Source organism: Coturnix japonica, chromosome 1, assembly GCF_054131305.1.
Source record: "Coturnix japonica strain WE chromosome 1, WE-NBRP24, whole genome shotgun sequence".
Taxonomy (NCBI): domain Eukaryota; kingdom Metazoa; phylum Chordata; class Aves; order Galliformes; family Phasianidae; genus Coturnix; species Coturnix japonica.
Window position 1 is genome coordinate 98,603,634 of NC_140663.1, and position 19,008 is coordinate 98,622,641.

The 19,008-nt window shown below is 44.2% G+C and overlaps 1 protein-coding gene across 5 annotated transcripts in view; it reads right to left on the bottom strand.

Annotated features, from left to right (window-relative positions):
- The window catches only part of ERG (ETS transcription factor ERG), a 140,877-nt gene extending 123,635 nt beyond the window's left edge, over window positions 1-17,242 (bottom strand). Inside the window, exon 1 of one of the 5 annotated variants that reach the window (XM_085529455.1) lies at window positions 16,940-17,242. The gene's annotated coding sequence lies outside the window, so the exon portion shown is untranslated. Of the gene's footprint in view, window positions 1-11,840; window positions 12,147-16,242; window positions 16,523-16,939 lie in introns of those variants that run through there. The other 4 variants (XM_015882537.3, XM_015882555.3, XM_085529475.1 and 1 more) reach the window with 4 other exon arrangements.
- Window positions 17,243-19,008: the final 1,766 nt, after the last annotated feature.

Here is a 19,008-nt window from a genome sequence, read left to right on the forward strand (position 1 = left end):
CACATTCTTTATCAAACTGCCTGTCCTCCATTCCTGAGCACTGATGGGACCATTCCCTCTTGCCTGGACAGCCTCTCATATTTACAGGAACCTAAACTAGACAAATAACATGATGGGAAAAATACATATAATATTTCAGTGATCATTAGAAGAACAGCGCTGTGACTGGGAGGCCTAAATTCCTTTCTTCTTTTCTTTGTTGGTCTTTATGTATGTTTTATTTTTATACAGTGCTTCAGACATCACTTGACAAATGATAATCTCCCCAGATACAGTCACAGTACAATAAACAAAGCTAGGTGCAGAAGATCCATTTAGCAAGGAAAATGCTTTGGGTCCATATTTAGCCCAAAACAAGACATGAGATATCACACTGTGTGTATATGTGAGTCTCTTGACCTTTTCTTCCATCCGCTTAGAAATCATTACATACTTTTCCCTCAGTTTAACAGAATCATAGAGACACAGAATGGTTTGGGTTGGAAGGGACCTCAAAGCCCATCCAGTTCCAAACCTCTACAGTGCGCAGGGTTGCCACCCCTTGATTATAAGGGGGATAATCAACTTGAAAATGCTGCATTTCCTAAAGAGTGAGAGAAGAAGCAGCTGGGAAGATCAGGGAGGCACTGCTCATGTCTTCACCAAGGGGAAAGCTAATAGAGAGCACCCTCCATTAGGCATCAGAGCCCACCCTTGGCAGCACCGCTGCAGGGGGTTGTTTTGCACTCAGAGGCAACTGATAGACACTGCAAAAAACAAACAAAAACAACAATTTTGTTCCTATAAGCAGAAATTCCCCTTTCTGCACCCACAGCCCTCTACCAGATGGGATATATTCTTTCTATGTTACAGAGCTGTGCGGACACATCAGTGCTACCTGTACTTACTGACATCGTCCTCCTAGGGCTCCCCCAAAGCAGCGCATGCTTCCCCAGTGTGACATCTGTCAGCAGTACTTTTCCCTTTTGCAAATGTCCACACCCTGTATCTGAATGAAAGCCTTCAGATCCCTGTCGCTGTACTCTGGAGATGAAAAAAAAAACCCTTGCTGACTGCCACGGATGTTCCTGATTTGACACAGAGTTGTTAAAACATCACTGATTTATTCAGGCAGCAAAGACAGTCACATCCAAAACCACAGTGCTTTGGCAAGGTGCTAGAGCAAGTCAGGCATCTCCGCAGTATCAAAACACAAAGATTTTGTCAGGTTAACAACAAAGCCAAAGAAAGGTGTTAATTTCTTGGAGAATGTTAGGCTCCTGTTGTCCTTACAGACAGGTTCTTGATTCCTACCTAAATCTCAGTGGGAGAATTGTTCCACACTGAATGCAAGTACCCTTTTGCCTAAAGATCAAGGTACTGACAGACAGATGTCTACACCTTTCTCACATGATAAAAATGTTTGGGTTTGGGGGTTTTTTTGGTGACAACTTTATTTAATATTTGTTCTCACTAGAGCTTATGAAGAAAAATACTAAACTAGGAGTTGTTTACAGTGAGAACAAAATAGGAATTTTCAGTGAGTCTGTATGTGAAATAAAATGCTCTTCAGTGAGAATATGGCTGGCAGAAGCTAACCTCATGAAAATGAGCTCTGTTTGAGGCTAAAAAACATGTTTGCAATTGAACAAGAAGGCAAAGAATGCTTTTCTTTTCAGATGACCTGAAATACTTTCGACTTACATATAAATGCGTTAGATCTATTAATACAGAAGTTTTCTTTTAAATGGGAATTATATAGAAACTAATTGAAAGCTACTATTGTTTCAGTGGTGGCAGGGAGGTTAACATACTTCCTAATCCACAGAGTAACCACCTTTTTTCTCACAAAAACCCCTTGACAAAAGAATAAATTACAGATGTCTACTTTTTAGCCTAAAGAAAAAGTTAGAGCAGCTATGAAGTAGAAAATAGCTAGAGAGAATTATGACCAAATGCACCATATTAAAAAGTTTTCCACATGTGGCACAGAAAGAAACAGTTCACTGCAATTGTCTGCTTAACAGGTTGAGCCTCTATCCAACTGGTAGCAATCAGGCAGGACACTAGAGTGGGCAGGAAATCTAAAATTAGGTTTTACTACCTATAATGGAGGATTTATGGGATAATTTAATTGGCAGTCTTGGGACTGAAACCCAAGGTGGGGAACAAAAACATCTTTCTGGATATACTTACTTTATGAACCCTTCCTGTAGTGGGCTGAAAAATAAAAGCACTGGGGAAATAACCCAGAGACGTAATATCCCTTTCTAGTGTCAAGCAGGCGATGCATTAGCATGCCTGTGGGTGAGGGTGTGCGGTTGGGGGGGGTAACCAGAGATAGCAGGAAGTCCTGCATTGGCATAAACTGATTTTTCTTCTTTTCAGGACAATGTCCTGTGAATGGCTTCTTGTAGTGAAACATGTGTCCACTACACAAGGGGCAATAATCAGTCCCAGTGCAAACAGAAGGCTGTAATTCACTCCAACACTCTCAGACGTCTCAGGATGAGAGCACAGCACAAACAATTTATTAATGGCAGCAGATTGAACTTGGCTTTGTGTTCACTCACTCCAGGACAGTCATTGCGATCCACAATATTTGCTGAGCCCTTTGCATTTGTTTCCCCACGACCTGTCTGTGCCCACACAGACCTGAGGTTAAACCTCAGTGAAAAAACAGGAACATTTCTTGCCTTTTCCCTCCTCACTGGGAGAGCTTTGAAAGGGTTAAAATGTAGTTCCTGACTGGATTAGAAGGTTGTGCAGCTGAGTGGGGGTAACAGGATCCCTTCTCCATCCCCGTGTGGGTTCCACTGATGTCAGCACGTGCTACTGATGCATTTTCCATGGCTTATTACATTTATTATACAGGCCTGATGGTAGCCTGGGAGGCTGGTGAGGGGAGCATGGGCACCATCCTCTGTCACCCAGTGAGCAAGGATGCGCTTCCAGGTGCTGCTGGCTGAAGATTCATTATTGCACGAGGGCTTACTGCTATGAGGTGCTACACACAGCTGTGAGATGCTCAGTAGGTGTGGATCCTCTGCTTAAAAACTGACAGACACAGGGTACTTTCCTACATTGGTATCACAGAATCACATGGGTTGGAAGGGGCCTCATGTGATCCATATCTCCGTAGAAGGAGACTGCACAGCCTCTCTGGGCAACTTTACCATAAGGATTTTCTGGGGGAGCTACCAATCCCTTGTAGAGCATGTCTTCTAATCCTTTTTAAAGCCATGACCGTATCTTCTCAGAACTTTAGTCCCACTGATATTCCCTTTTTTCTTTCCTTTTCTTTTGGTAAACCTAATATTGTTTAAAAATAACAGTCAGTCACCTCTACTCCCAAATCTGAGAGCCAAGAGCTACCTTATTCAGTGTTTTTCTGTAATTGGATCTCCACTGCAGACCTTTATGAATGCAGTAAGGCCTTTGGCAACTGTCTTTATCTTTAAAACCCATACATGGTCATATTCTCTTTGACAGTGACAAGTCCTGAGAGGACGACAGAAGAACATGCTTTAATACTATTACCTCTAACTTATTGCTGGAAGTGTCAAAAGGAAATATAAACAATCGAGTCTGTGAAGCAGTCCCAGATTATTATTTTTAGTATAGCAATGACATCAAGTTATAAGCCATCATAAATTTAAAAAACACATTCCGATTTGTTTCAGAGAGTGACATGCAGGAATAGGCTGAAAAATTCCAATGTTGTTTCAAGAATTTCTCTCTCAGCACATTTCAGACTTGATTGGTATGAAATGAAAAATCCCAGAAACAAGGGAAAACTAACAGACTCTGAAAATCAACCTTTGCAAGAGTTCTGCAGATAGTCACTAAGCCTACAGTAAAACTGGTCAGGCCATTTGGAAAACAGCCCATTGAAAAGCCTACAACACCTCCAGAAAATATGGCTAAGTAGATATGAGTGTGGCAATTTCAAGTGTAAGATGATGTTTTTACCCTTTTACTTTTTTCCCCTCTCCCATTTTTTGAATGCTAACATCAATCATCTTTCATTGCTTGCTTTTTATATCACTTCCCTAATCCCTTTTCTACTAGAGTGAATGAGAAAAATCTCACTGCCATCAACAGGAACAACTTTCCACAGTTATTAAGCCACTCATGCTCCTTCACAAAGAGGACCACCACAGAGCTTGACACAGACAGACTTCCAAGTCAGTGTCATAGCTAAGATACTGTTGATAGATTTCCTACAATACTGAAAATTTCCTTTTTGGTAGAATAGTTTATTTACTTTATATTTGAATGTTTTTTCCATAAACTTTTTTTCCCAAAGCTTATTTTTATTTTCCAGTATCAGGTCTAATACGATTACACTGCAGTAAAGAAGAAAAGCTTTGTGTGCTAAGTATGGCATCTTTGTTGCCTAAACTATGTATGTGAGAAGTTTATAGACCTTGCCAGATTCAGGGTGTGGTGCATTACGCTCTCCTTCATGTAAGCGCAGCCTACATCTCTAAGTTGCATTTTCATGGAAATACTGTTCAGAGAGCATTTCCATAAAAATTCACCTTGGCACAGCTCTGTTTCCCTTGTCATTTGCCCAGCTGTGTTCCTTCTTTGATCGATTTTCATTTTGAATACGGCACAACAGTCATTTTACTGAGGGGAGCGGGACAAACTTTCCATTCTTATGTAAGAGCAAACATCTCTGTCAATTTAACACAACCACACAAAGCCTCATTAAAAGTTTGTTACAGACAGTCTGAGATGACACTTCCATCTCCAGCTGCCCTTGCAGAGGACAAGACTAAGATACAGCACACTGAGTCCTGAACATAGCATTCAGGAGAGGGGACACTAGATCTTCTCCAGGGTTTGCTCCAGTCCTGGCTGAAGTTGTTGAGGGTCCTTCCACAAACCTGAGCAGGGGGCTGAGTCCAGTCTATTTTGTCCAGGGAAAGAAGGTGTTCAAAAGTAGGGGAATCATAGAATAATTGAATTACCCAGGTTGGAAAAGACCTCGAAGATCAAGTCCAACTGCAGCCTAACCATAGTACCCTAACTCTAACAACCCTTTGCTAAATCATATCTCCAATATGAAGGGAAGGAGTCATCTTCAAAGGAGCGAGCAGCTGGCACTGATTGATAAGGTCACTGAGGCCATACCATCACCCCTGACCTGGTTCCTGAGCCATCACATCCCACCAGTATGATGGGGAGACCTAAAATCTGTTTCCTTCACTGGTTCGCAGAACTCAGACTGAGATTCAACCACATAGAAAATCCCAACTTGTCTTGCAACAGGCAACGCTGGGGGAAGACAGAAAGGACCAAATGAGCCTGCCCAGCCCTGCACCATCACTGGGGGAAGGCCAGACAGGCTTGTTCACCCTAGTGAAACCTCCAGCGCCACACCAGGGTCAATCAAAATTCTGTCCCTTCTGCTGCAACCACACAGCTGCGCATCATGGAGCTCCGGCATACTCAAAGGGCATTTTGACCATCCTTCCCAAACATAAATATGAAAATATTATTTTAAATGATGGGTTTCATATTCACTGAAGCATTCACCCTACACTGAGGCTGAAAGTGGACAGCCTGTGGTCTCTTTTATGAAGCTGTTTTTATCCTTTCGGAACCAAAGTGGTAAACCACTAATGGCACAAGCATTTTTCTCATTATCAGTTACAATGTTAATGATTCCTATTTAAGCAAGAAGTATTTTGAAACAATTCAGACTTGCATGCTCAGTTATTAGACCTCAGACTGTTTATTGTGTCTTCTCTTGAGAAAGTTCTTTTATGATGTTAAATGGAAGAGGTGCTTTCAAAACCATACAGTAATTTGCATCAGTAAACACTTTCAGGAACTTGTAACTACAGCATCTTAGGACTGGCTCAGTTTCCATATTCCTTGCATGAATGTTTAGTTCAATCCAGTGCTCAGGTCTGACTGAAAATAGCTAACTGATCAATTAAATCTGTGGACTATCAACTGAAGCAAAAGCAAACTTTAATCCCAGTGCTTGTACTGGACTCTTCTTTGAAGTCTTGTGAAAATTACTCTACCTGCTCACAGAAAACGCAGACTGAAACAAAGGGTTTCAGTTTGTTTGCACTAATCCTCCTGCCACAACATGGTGTTAAGTCATCCCTCCACCTCCAGGAGCCCACAGCCACCGAACAGATGTTATTTTCACACAAGAAGCATGAAGAGCTTATGTTTGCTGCCCTTTTTCCTCAAACCCCATCTCAATGTTTCTGCTGAGAAAGCTGGAGCTAAAGAATGACACTCAAGGAGAAGCATCCAGGGTTGAAATGGGAACGGGAGTCAGGAGGAGTAGAAATCAAATCACAATGGTTTTGGCACCCAGAAATCAAGCACATTCATAAAACAATGACCCAACATTTTAAAAAGTATTGAGCACGTATTATAAAGTGGTTGCCAAAGGGTTGCTGTCATCTCCAGGAAAAGCAAACATGCCACAGATATTTCCTGTGCACACGGATCCTGGGGGAACAGTAAAAGTTGGTTATTGCACAGAGCTACTCTAAATGTCCTTGCTTTCATAATACACAAGTGTTTTCTCACTGCATCCATTTTTGTTCAAACCCATTGGTGGGCAGCATACCTTACTCAGCTTTTGTTTAAGTTCTTATGTTCTTCCAAGGTAATTGGCCCTACGGGACTTTAATCTAAATGGAGTGTATCTTTGTAGGGACCTCATAGAGGTATTTCTAAAGTTTAATGGTCTCCTGAATTACTACTTTCCTCCCACTGTGAAGGAAATGGGCTTGCCGCCGTCCGTTTCCCTGTAGCATTCATTACTGCTAGCAACATGGATATAGAAGCAGCATCCTTCAGCCCATCTCATGTGTCAAAAACCCAAGAAAGAAGAGACAAAGCATTCATACCATTTAATGGGAGAAGACTTACTCCACATCAGTCTGAACAAGTAAAAGTTCCCCTTTCGTGCCACTGCTTCAGATCCATTCATTCAGGCTCAAAATGGGAGACTAAAGCAATTACATCTTAGCACAGCCTTCTGACACAGGGCAGCTTGGTGACACGGGCACAAGTCTGCTAGTGGTGTGAGAATGTGGATCTGTCTCTGTGGGGTTATTTCTGCCTTTCTTGTGCAATCATTTCTCAGACCACTTTTTAATGTCTTCCAGACCACCATCAGCCCACAGACCATATGTTGAGTAGCACTGCCGTAGACTAACTGGTTAATGAGTTATTCTCAGAGCCTGCAATAAGGCTTCCCTTAGGAGCTGGTAGACATCTAGTTGCCTGCCAGCATAGTTGAGAACCAGCTCTCAACTGCTGTCAATACCTAATTTAAAATGCTTGTAATTTTAACAGTACAACAGCAACTTCTTGTTTACCTAAAACCTAAGTTCTTCATTCATTCCTCCTTCCCCCTGGCAAACAACAGCTAATCACATGCACACCAAAAGAGAAGATTTAGTTTTAAAAAGTATAAGTAGATCTTCAGTCTGCAGCAGTTAAGAAACACTCAGGTATGGCAGAGCTGACCCTGGCTCATCACCAGCTGAACTCCTCTGTAGTACCTCATGAGCAGAAACAGAGGGATCCTGGGCACTGATGTGCAACCTCTGTGTTGGGTCCATGGTGGATAAAAAAATCAAGAGGCTTTACCAAGTACAAGTTCTACTCAAAAACAACAGTTTAAAGTTTTCTAATGGTATCTTCAGCTCCATACCAGACAATGTGAGCAGGGCTGAGGAGGGACGTCAGTCTACATGTCCACTTACTGTATCAGCCTAGTAACAATCTTGCATGTGCCAAGCCTATGGTTGTTTTCCTCCCTTCTCTGGCCTGCTGACACCACCTGTCTCACTGCAAGACAAGGAATGGATATGTAAAACCTGATGTGCTTTGGCTGCAAATGTCATCATATCCAAAACACCATTCAAATTTTAAATGGAAAAATTAGGATTCCTGCAATAAGAAGCTACTTGACCTTCTGAGGAACTAAATTAGGAAATCTTGACAGTAAATGTTCACTGATACCTTGCTTCTAAGGGACTGAGCAGGAGGTAAGCAGGTGTATGACCCAAATCTCCACACCCAGGAAAGATAAATTCATCCAGAGAAAGCAGAAATGATCTGACTTTGTTCAAGGAAATTTTACTGAGAGGAGAAGCAGTGTCTGTTTCCTGTGCTAAAAAGACAGCACATTTAAATTCTCTACTAGCCCCATCACACAGAAAAGACTATACCATTTCCCTGACCCAGTAGAAATACTAAGAAAAAACTGTCCATCTGTACAGTTCTTCACCTCCTAGAAACCAAATGAAGAGCTCCAGCAAGTTTGATTTCATCCTATGAACACCAATTCAGAACTTTCAGACATTTTCATTACTTGTACTGGAGTGGAGGAGAAAGAACAATTTTTAGTTTGATTTTTTTTTCCATGTAAAACCAACTGAAAATGGTAAATAAGTTAAACATGCTTATTCCTTTTATTCAGGAGAGTTAACTGGTCCAAGGGAGAACAACAGGGCTGACAAACACCCATAAAAGCACATGTGGTGAAGTGCACCACTGGTTTTCAGTTTCATTGGACCAGCCAGGCTCTAGCTTCCTACCAACCCATTAAAAATAAGGAAGGAGTTCAAAAATTCAGCAGCACCTACTTAGCTTCGAGCAACCTTTTGTGAAATCCTTTGTCATGCTAATTGTTTCCCTTATTACCCAGAGGGCAATACAGTACAGAGGAGAGCTGATGTCCCCTGCAGCCCTGTGGGGAAGGTTCATAGCCAACCCAGAAGAGCTGAGCTCTGTTAACTTTACCAGCATGGACATGCTCTCATCTCACATGCACATCAACAGCACCACTCCAGGACCCCAGTTGCCAGCGATGATTTGTCACCTCACAGGTCCATAAACATTCCCAACTTACGTCAATGTGGTTTCAGGCACATTTTTAGCTCAGACCACTCATTTTGAGCAGTCCAAAGGGAGCCCAGAGCCAATGGTCAAAAGGATCCTCACTGTGCTCCACATGAGTTTACTGATCAGAAGTGTATGTCTTCAGGGAAACAAGGATGCCAGAAATCAGGGCAGAAAGCTCGCCAGAATTCATCCAACCGTTCACAGACAGGAACTGGGAATCACACTCTTCTCCGACAAATGTTAAAACTATCCAAATCCAAATCCCCTCCCCACAAAACCCAAATGCCTTCTTTCTATTTTCCCTGGTGTTAAACATATGTTACATGTGCATTACAAAGCTCGCACACAAATTGTGTTTTGAAGCGGGGACCAAAGTGCAGCAAACATCCTCACTCTCACTCACATTTCTGCTTTCCAAGAGAAGTGCCAGAGAAAGTATTCTATTTTTGTAAGAGTTTAAAGGGCATGGTCAGAAAAGTGACTATGTAAAAATGGCACCTTTTCATCCAGCAGATCTGTTCCCAGTGAGTATTCTGACTCATGTCTGCTTACTTCAGTGACCAAAATAGATTTTTACTACTTCTCACTCCTCTTTAGCCCTTCAGAAGCAACACAATGAGGAGGGAGGAATATAAATCATATGCAGAACCAAAACCCACTTGGACTTGTGACCCACATTATAAGACACGTGGGAAGGACTGAATATACCTCTGAGGGTGGCAGCACCACTGCCCACTGGTTTGCATGTCCCATACAATATTCAGTACACCACAGGGGTGTTGTTATCTGAAAGGGAGAGAGGAGAGGAGAGGAGAGGAGAGGAGAGGAGAGGAGAGGAGAGGAGAGGAGAGGAGAGGAGAGGAGAGGAGAGGAGAGGAGAGGAGAGGAGAGGAGAGGAGAGGAGAGGAGAGGAGAGGAGAGGAGAGGAGAGGAGAGGAGAGGAGAGGAGAGGAGAGGAGAGGAGAGGAGAGGAGAGGAGAGGAGAGGAGAGGAGAGGAGAGGAGAGGAGAGGAGAGGAGAGGAGAGGAGAGGAGAGGAGAGGAGAGGAGAGGAGAGGGAGTTCCCTGCAGCAAACCAGCCCCTAACCAAGCTCTACAGCTCTGGGCCCTGGGAGATGTAAGGGATGAGCCCCAGGTGTGTATCATCTTTAGGGCTGCATCACCTTCTGCCCTGATGAGGTAATTTCTGTAAAAGTCTGACGTGGACATTTCCTTCAAGAATAGAACTGAGTCTCAATAGAAAGACAACAAGACTAATCAATTCCTATCTTGTTCTAATGATAAAAAAGACGGATAGAGGCTGCTTCCCCGTGGCTTTCCCAAACAGAGATGGTTGCCTCAGATTGGCAAATTGATCTGTCCTCAGCCCAGGGAGGAAGCTGACAACTTCCATCCACTAGCTGCTTATGTTTTAGGTGGCTACAGCTCAGTGAAACTAAGTCTACTCCCACAAAGCAGTTTTACAAGCTCAACGCAACAGATTTGACTTCTCTGCTTAGAAGGTGCAAGAACCAAAATCTCAGATTCCTCTGTGCTTTTCATTTTGAGAGCATGACAAATTGCTTTGCTGACATGAAATCTTGGTTGTGCCTACTAAGAGGTGCTCTTTGTGGTTTCAGGATGTTGACATTCATATTGGTGACAGATGATTTGGCTTGTCCCGATTGCTACAGATACAGAGCATGCTACAGACTGTTTGCCATAAATTCATAAAAATACCAGAGAACTTATAAATGCAGTGAAGGAATGAGGATTACCGGCCCAAATTTCCAGCTTCACATTCTGGGCAAATATAATGAAGCCGGGGAAAAAGCATTCACTTGATTTAATATCTTTTATAAAGATTATTTTTCTTTATTTTCTAAACTGCTTTTAATTCACAAGCATGTTAAAAAAAAAAAACAAAAAAACACTATCAGCCTTTGAAGAGCCAACTAGAGTCAGAACAGTCAATGTGACAGTGCTTCTTTGGAGAAATGACTGATAACTTTTGCTGTACCTGCTTCATATGGGTCCTGCAATTCAGCTTCTTTTCCAAGCAGTTTGCAGTTTAGTCTCAGTGCAAGCTGCTATGCAATGTATTAGCGTTACTTTTTTAGTTATACTATCAGTCCTTTGTGAACTCGGCAGAGAACAGTCCTTTTCATAAACAGAATTTTAAAACACCAGGTTTAAATTTATTACCGTTCATTCAGAAATGACAAAGCCTTTTTAAAACACTGAATTTTCCACCAAGATTTCCCTTCTGTACAGCTTATAAGCTTTTTTCCTTTCTAAATCCCTTTTAGTTCTTTTAATTACACAGAAAATAAAAGTATAAACCATGATAAACTGTGAAATTTGTCTGAACTTCATTTTCTTTGACTGTCATGCTTAACTTTTTGTACCGCCACCACATAAGAGTAATTTGCAAAGAAGATGCATGTGGAGCTCAGTGAATCCATATGATTTTTGCACATACACTCAATTACGCTAAAACAAATCACACATGAACTGCGTGCAATACGGCTACTGAATGACAAAAAATGTATGGGACTTCTTGAAAAAGCATGCTTCAGTCAAATCAGGTCAAATAGACTGTGTATATCCATGCTTAATAAGTTAAAAATGAAGTAATAAACTCAGTGCAAAGCTAGGAGGTATTACGAAAAACTCAAACTGGTAAGCCTATGTGACTTACAAATGAGAAGGCATCAACCAGATTTTGCACAGTATTTTGTTACAAGTAGTTCACAGAGCAGCAAGCTACTGCTTCTAACCCGCCACCGTCAGCAGTAGGAAAAAGACACAGATATATTCTCACACATATTTGATAACAGCAGAGCATTAGTAAAAATAGACCCTTACAGGCCACTTGCAGCAACCAAAGGAAGATAGAAGCATAAAAAGCTTGCTCGGTAGGCAGTGTAATTGGGAATGAAAGGAGGTTAACAGGTAAGAGCATCATCTCCCAACCCCTCTCACCTGCACTGCCTCAGTCAAGGCTGCTGCTACATCCCTGCTGGCAGCCCAGGTGCTGCAGGACAGCCCACCCTCTGCCTGGAGAGAAAGGTGGTGCTGGCCACAGGCTGCACTCAATGACTTGCAGCAATGCTCTCTGAGCCCTTCAGTCCCCATCCAGTCACGTCACCCTGAGCAAAGTCCAAGAGATTTTTTTCTCCCCTTGCTGCTTCCTTGCGAGGTGAAAAGAAAACAAGCCTGTTTCATTACAGACCTCCTGCAGGAACTTGAAAACTTGGGTGTCTAAACGGCACTGATTGAAACCACATTGAAGCTCGTGTTTGCTTAACTTGCAGAGCTGCAAGCCTGCCGGTGCTGATCACTTCCTACAAGCCAACCCTTTTGGTAAGTCAGCAACTAATGAGGTACGTGCAGTTCAAAGCTGCAGACTACCTGGCAAACACAGATCTGAAACACAGCTCAAGTTGAGGTTCACGTGCATGAGCAGCACTGTGAAAAGGGCAGCTGCTTCTCAAAGTTCAGCCAATATGGCACAGCACGCAGGCAGTCTCCAAGCTTCCCTGCGCTGGGAGGATCAGCAGCAGCACATCATCACTGAACAGATAGTAAGGCTGAAAGCAACCCTGCTATCCAGACATTGTGGATACCATACTGTGTGAATACTACACAGTGCACATGTTGAAACAAACAACTGAAGAGCTCAATACAACAGCAAACCCCTGGCTCTCCAGCCCCTGGTGCACACCAGCAGCCTCCCAGACACAGTGGTACCACTGCGTCCAGGTCGTGTGGCTGTAACTGAGGCCCTTCCACCCACTGTCTATCAAAGCATCTGGTATCTACAGCTAAAATGAAAACACATGTTTATTGTTTTCTCTTAGGGCAGACAATTAATATTTATACGACGCATTATCAAACAAACATAACTATGTATTTTGTTCTTGGAATAAGTTTTTTTTTTTCATAACGGAATGAAGTTGTGCCAAGGAGGGATTTCATCTGATGCAAGCAGCATGCAAGAGCAATCCACGTCCCATCGTAACTTTCAAAACTGAAAAGCAGTGTTTCAGAACGTGTCCCAGAAAGACTGAAAATAAATGCTGCGGAGCACTCTGCTGCTCTGTCCAAGAAAAAGTGCCACCAAGACTAATAGGAGATACCCCTGCAACAGAAGTACGGCAGTAGATATCCTGCAAATGGCATGTTTACTCTAGATCAAATATCATTTTAGCTCTTAAACAACATAAAAATGCCTCACCGCATACATTTCAGCTTTTATATACACACCGATTAACAAAGACATGCACTACATCTACAGCGGAATAAACTCTTGGGTTTTCATTGTGAAATTGCTGTTTCTCGTGCTCAATCAAGCTCTCCAGATTATACACATACCACTACATATAAATAGAAGAGGTCAAAACGTAGTTTAAATATAACAGATATGTCTGCAGCTCCATATTTAGATGCACCCTTTAATTTTTTTCTATTCCCTACTTTTTACTGACATTTAAATTTAGCAAAGTAATTTTAGACTGTCATTTTTTTTTTACCTACACTAGTTAACTACCAGCAACATTGTCAAAGAAATGTATTAGATTTCCTCTATTTATTTAATTACTTTTCAAACCGTTGCAGTAACACAAATCCTCACAGCTCCAGCCTTCAGCCCAGCCAGAAGACAAAATGATGCTCAGCTAAAACCTACCTGACTAAAAGTACATGGCTAGAACCATGCTGGGAAATCAGATATATTCTAGTGGCCAAAAAAGTGGCCAGCTATGGGTGCAATGAAAGCCAGCATGGCGTTAGAACACAAAAGGTCATTCTTTCAAGCCCTGACCATACTCCCTGTCAGCAGTGTCCACCTAGGGTTCAGGCCACAGCCTTCCACAATGCATGAAATACAATTTGACTTTACAGACGCTCTCCTCCCCACCCCCACCCCCCAATATATATATTATATATACACTTTTGTATATATATATATATATATATATATATATATATACACTTCTTTAAAAAGCAACAACATGGTAATCTCACTGATAATAAAAAATAAATCACCCCCCCCCCCCACCCCCCCCAAAAAAAAAAACAAAACACCTCCAAACAACCCAGCCCCAAAGCCCAACAACCTGTGGTAGGTATTTCAAGGGAAAGGATTTGCTTCAACCCAAGCAGTTGTAATGGTTTCATTGTTACCTGCTCATAACTCCTGGAGTGTTTAAGAAAGGAAGGAAGTGTGGCATGTATCCTCTCACGGCTACAAGATGCCAACAGCGCTGCAAAAGCTTTCCATGGCTTTTATTTTTGATTCTCAGCAAAGGGCATAGAAACAAGGGGAGAAACTCTTATATGGGCAAACCTTCATTAAGTGGTCAAAACGAGCTGCCCTGCAGCAGGAGAACCAATGCAGTCCATCTCCAGCTTGGCTGGAGAAGCGCTGGTGTTTTGTAGGGAGTGCGAAGGAAGGGATTTGCCTCATCAGTAGCCAGGTATTCGCTCATGTGATGCTGCTCAAACCAAGCGGGTGACAAACAACCAGCTGGGGATTTGGTGTTTGTTTACACAGCTCCACGTGCACATAGAAAATAAATTCCACTCCCCTCTCCCCCCAGCAAGCAAGTAGCAGAGACATCCACAGTGCCCAGGCAAAAGTAATGGAGTCTGGGGTTACAATCATGCCACTAACAACTGAGACTGCAATTTCTGCCTATTGACATAGGAGCAATTGTGCTAATGATGAGGGATGCTCCTTCTGAGTTTGTAGCAATCTGTACTTCAAGCTCATGGCTCCTAACACTGATACTGCTCAAGAGGCTCATGTACCCACACTGCATCACAGCCTGACAAGGAGCTCAAAACTGGTTAAAAACCCCACATCTCATGCTGCTATAAACCATTGGAAGAGACAACCAACTGATATCTTCTAGAATATATCTTTAGAAATGAAATGCTACATAAATTGTAAGCCAGAGTAACACCTTAGGAGCAAAAAGTCCGACTGATCCCATCTAGGACTACCGCTGACAGATCATTTATAAAGTGCCTGCAACATGTAACTCTATCCAGCACTGTATGATTTGTTTAACTTTGGGGAGTCAGTGGTGGGAGGTGGGGACAGATGCTATCCCAAACTCTAAGCCCTGTTGGAGGTAGCTCTTTTCTTCCTTGCAAAGTTTCCCAAAGATTTGCGCATCCCGTCAGCCATTGTTTGGCTGCACACAAGAGTAGTAGAAAATAAGTAAGAGCCGACATTACTCTTTCATCCCACAGCATCACTGATTATTTTTGATGTTATTTAGAAAACAGACAAGATAACATCAAAATAGATTTGTCCTACATTAAGCATTTAGCCTTCCTTTCTTTTCATTTAATTAGGAAGCTTCCAAGTGATCTGTAACGGACCGTTCTCTTTCTCGCTTTCCATGTCAGCTCAGGAGTGTTTGAAACCCCACAGGTGGTGGTGCACAGACCCGATGAAAGCTTCCATTTCCTACCCTGGTGAGATGCTGTCTTTGTCTACTTTGCTTGTTTCCATGAAACTGGGGAAGCCGTTAAAGGGTTAAACCAAAGGAATGTGACATTTCTCCATGTGCAGTTCAGAGACCTATCCTGGTTTTTCTAACGGGCTCAAAATTACATGGGTAGAGTGTAATTTCCAAACTATTGGTTTAGAGCTGAAGCAGTGCTAATTCAGAGAGTGGCACTTCTTTGAATACAAATAACTATTAGGAAAAAATAAGAAGGAAAAAAAAAGAAAGTACAAGTTTAAGTACACTGTGGGCACTCTGTGAAGGCAGCAATGAATGGAAGTTTATGTTAGCCAGAACTTGCAACTTCAGCTTTTGCAAATAAGATTACCTTCACTACAAAGCCTACGGGAAAGTCATCTGGTCACCCAAACAGACATTGAGTGCGCTGTGCCCAAGCTCTGGCTCCAAAAAGTGCCACAACCAGCCCTGATCTCATCAGCCCAACTCAGGTAACTGAAGGTTTTCCTACATTCAAGCGCTTGCCAGCTTTTGAGACAGCGGCACAGGTATTAGGTAGCTGAATGGCAAAGTGCCGAAAGAATTACAAACGAACGAGAAGAAAAAAATAATAATAAAGGGGGAGGGAGGATATTTCAAAGACTTGAGCCCGAAAAAAGAGCGGCCAGCCTGAAACCAAACGCATCAAAACGAAAGTGCTATCGCTTTACAACCCGAAGCAGCCGGCAATGTCCGAGTGCGGGCAGCGGGCGCCCGTAGGAGGATGCTCGGCCACCACCGCCCCACAACCTTCACCTCGACGGCGGCGCCGCGCCCCCTCCGCGCCCATCCTCACGGCCTCGGGCCGCTCAGTGTCCCCCCCGCCTTCCCCCGCGCTCCGTCTACCGCGGTCCGGGAAAAGGACTTACCGGGCTCGGCGTGCGGCGGGGGACGGGGCCGGGGACGGGGGAAGGCGGCGGCCGCCGCCAGCGGGAACGAGCGAGGGAGTGAGCGAGAGCGCGGGGCCGGCGGAGTGTAGTGAGTCACTTCAGTCGGGACGGGCTCAGCCCATCGCGCTGGCCCCGGGCTCAATGAGCCTCTTTCTTTCTCCAATCGCCGAGCGGCGCAGCCGCTGCTCCTCGTTTCTCCCCGGCTCCCCCGCGGCCGTCGGGGCCGCCCCGCGCTGCCCGCCGGGCACCGGCACCCCCCGGGGCGGCCCCGCTCCGCACGGGGGTGGGGGCGGGCGGAACTGGAGGTGAGCAAGACCGGCGGGGGTGGGGGGGAAGAGGGGGAGCGGGTCTGTGAGGCTTGGCCCGGGAGGGTTTAAAGAGAAGTACATGCGACGAGCCGACGTGAAGTCCGAGAGACGGCAGCGGGGCTCGGGAGCACCGTGCAATAAATAAATGGATGCGGGGAAATAAGAGGAAGGGGGGAGAACGGTGCGGAGAGCCGGGAGCAGAGAGCCCCTTCAGTGGGAGTCGGGGAGTGGACGCGTCTCGGAGCGGGAAGCAGAGCTCTCCCATCATACACACACACACACACAGCGCACGAAGCAGGGAGAGCCCCGCACGCCGGAGAGCAAGGAAAGATACTCCTCTGCCCTTATCCCGTCCCGTCCCTCCTTACCGGGGAGCCGCTCCTGCCGCCGCCGCCTCGCTGCCCCGGCCGCCCTCGGGCGCTCCTCGGCCCCCGCCGCCGCTCCGGGCATCGCCCGCCGCCGATCCCCGCAGCGCTCTTCGGGCAGCAGTCAGCACACGGAGAAGCAGCGTGCGATGCGGAGAGCAGAGTGCTCCCTTAATTAAAAAAATAATAATGATAATAAAATAAAATAGTAAGGGGGAAAAAAAAAAGTAGAAAAAAAAATTAAAAGTGTCTCAGTTTTTAAAGCAGAACTACATAATGTATTAATTGGTCACTATTAGCATGCAGTTTTATTGAGCGTAGCACACAGAAGTCTGATTGTGAGCGAGGAGTGTTTTCAATGAAAGTGGAGTTATTTTAGCTGCAGACATGTTTACATTTCTGTGGTTTAGTCTATAACTTTCTCTTTTTCTTGCTTCAGAATTCTGCTCCATGAAGCAAAGCCCTGAGCTCCCAGACATTCCAAAAAGTCTGCCAAAATAATAGGGAAAAAAAAAAAAAAAAAAAAAAGAAAAAAAAAGGAGGAGAAATAAAAACACACACACACACACAGACCCCCAAGTCTGCGTCAGACCCAGGGCTTGATATGGGCAAAGTGAGCGTTACCCCCTCCTCACTCTCTCTCCAGCTAAAAAGCCTTCAGGGCTCCATTTCCTGTTTTTAAGGAAAAAATAAAGCGGGTCTAGGTCTGATTTTAGACACTGCCTAGACCAGGGCTGGTGGGTGCTGGGGACCTTTAACTCTCTCCATGCCAAAGGGTCCCCTTTACACAGACCTCACGCTTCTCTCCTGTGGGAGCATGATGACTTTGGACCACACTGTGCCTTTTTGAGTGCCTAAATCATGATCGAAAGAAGTGAGCAGCAACCTGGCCCATGCCCAGCTCAGAGCAGCAAAGCAAAGAGACAGAGCACCCCAAAAGTGGATCTTGCTACAGCAGCACCTCCCAGTCCATTCTGTGTGGCCAGGGAGCATCCCTTTCCCTCCCTCTACCTCCCCCCCCCACCTGCCCCACAGCCTATGCCTCCCTGCTGGGAACGGACAACATCCTACTGAGTGTTAGAACCACAGCTTCAGAAAAGCAAGATATCCCCTCCCAGTCTTGTTCCAAGCATTTCTAGGTGCCCCTTTCCCCATTTTATCCCCTCCCTCTTTTATTTTACATGCCAGATGACTGCTGTATAGTTGGACTTTTTGCTTTTGAAGAAGCCCGAAAGCATTATGATTTCCTAATGCTTAAAAAAAGAAAAGAAAACACCTTTTCCCCAAGATGTTTTGTATTAATTTAAGTATTGGTTCCTGGTTCGTGTCAGGCCCTTTTGCAATGAAATGTCCTGCGTGGGTTGTCACACCTGCTAAATATAATCCTCTCTTTCTTTTGATATTCTGCAAAGGGCCTTTAAAGGTTCACATCCTCCAGTCTGGAGATTTAATTGCTTCATCTCAGATTTTAAAAAGCCTTGTAAATTGCTGAATTTTGTCGATTTCAAAGAGGAGGTTGGGATGTGATGGGGCTGTGAGGTGATGCCGATGCCTTGTGCCCTCCTCCCAGCCCTGAGCCACTGTCTCACCCCAAAGGCTCTGAGCTTCAGGTCCAAGAATGTGAGCTGACTTTATGGCTTACCAATGGGCTGAATATGAAAATAGTAGCCCATTGCACTATGGTAAATGCTCACCAGGGAGGAAATCACAGATTCTGTTTTATAGAAGGTAATGGAGTGAGATTACTTGTACTAATGTACTTAACTCTTCAGAAAACATAAATCTTGCAGAAAGGCAGCCCCAAAATGAGTTGCTCCCCAAAACATGGTGGAAGTGGGTATGGGATGGGTACTAAGCCCCATGACCAGGCAGGAACAAGTCCATCCCACCCCTGGGGACAGAGGGACATGAGTCCCTATGAAGGCACACAATGCATCTTTCCTGTCAGTATGAATGACACAGGGGCAGCAGCTCTCCACCATCTCCAAAGCAAAACCCTCAGCCACTTACTCCAGCAGGGACAGCAGACTTTCTGTAAGCAAACATCCTCCAATATAGGAAATGGGGATGTG